The 1,175-nt window shown below is 56.8% G+C and overlaps 1 non-coding gene across 1 annotated transcript; it reads left to right on the top strand.

Annotated features, from left to right (window-relative positions):
- Nucleotides 1-608: 608 nt before the first annotated feature.
- On the top strand, nucleotides 609-682 carry TRNAI-AAU. Its single transcript has one exon. It is a non-coding gene; the product is annotated as a tRNA-Ile (tRNA).
- The last annotated feature ends 493 nt before the right edge of the window (nucleotides 683-1,175 follow it).

Genomic DNA, 1,175 nt, shown 5'->3' with positions numbered 1-1,175 from the left:
ACATTTGAAAAGCTGGGTTTCTTTAAAATTATTTTTTCTTTAATAGCAGTCTAAGCCAGGAAACTGAACATGGTAAAACTGAAACCTTTGCCTGTGCGTAAAAAGGGATTTTGAGTAACTCCTCCCCTGCGTTACTTCACTGGAGCGAAGTGCTTTCAGGCTCTGTCTCATGGAGCTCTCCTGCCAGGTGAATTTCAAGAGGGTCTGGCCAGCCGTGCCCGGGTCAGGGTCCATGGGAGGACATCCTGAGGGCTGCTCTTATCCTCTGTCCTTCCCCAGGCTGTGCCGGTTTCGCTCCGCCATGGGACAGCCCGGGGAAGGGCCCAGCTCGGGGCAGCGCTGCCGTGAGGGCGGCCCTGGAGGCGGCCCGGGCTCGGCCCAGGAGCCCGCAGAGCCACCGCCCGCGCGCTGCCCCCTCGCTGTCCCCGCTGGGAGAGCGCATGGGGGTGTCGCTGCCCCGGGACCAGCGCAGGGTGTGTGTGAGGAGCTCCGCGGGCTCGAGGAGCGCAGCTCCCCCGGGCAGGCAGCGCTGGCCCCGCAGGGCCGGGCGGTGACGGCGGCGCTCGCACACGGGCTGGAGGCGCTTCCGGCACAACCGTGCGCAAGCGGGCCGGTTAGCTCAGTTGGTTAGAGCGTGGTGCTAATAACGCCAAGGTCGCGGGTTCGATCCCCGTACGGGCCAGTGTTTTTGCCGGTCCGTCGGTTCCACCCGGGCACCCCCTGATGGGAGAAGCCAGGAAGGGGTGGGCAGGGGAAGAGAAACAGACGGAATGCTGCGAGGGAAAAAAAATTATGGAGGAAGTGTACGGAGGAACATTTTAAATGTTTCTACTGCTTACCACCAGAATATTCGGTGTTTTGCCCCGCAGCGCTTTGTTGAAGTGATTCTGTTAATTAGCGTTAAAACTCGCAGGAATTCAGACCATAGTTCCCTGGGAGTGAGTAATCCCAGGGAACTGAAATGTCAGGTCTTTATCTCATTGTGTATTAGTGTGACTCTTGGATAGCTCTGTCAGGGGCTGGGAGACGCTAAAGAGAACGGGGTTTGATTGTTTTTCTTCCTTTGAAGCAGGGAGACAAGCAGATCTCCCTTGGCAGATCCCTAATTTTTCATAAAATGTTCTGAACCCCATATAGAAAGTATCCAAACTTGACAGGCACACTGTAATGTGAGG

The sequence above is a fragment of the Catharus ustulatus genome, chromosome 2 (assembly GCF_009819885.2).
Source record: "Catharus ustulatus isolate bCatUst1 chromosome 2, bCatUst1.pri.v2, whole genome shotgun sequence".
NCBI classification, from domain to species: domain Eukaryota; kingdom Metazoa; phylum Chordata; class Aves; order Passeriformes; family Turdidae; genus Catharus; species Catharus ustulatus.
This window is presented reverse-complemented; position numbering and strand designations above follow the sequence as displayed.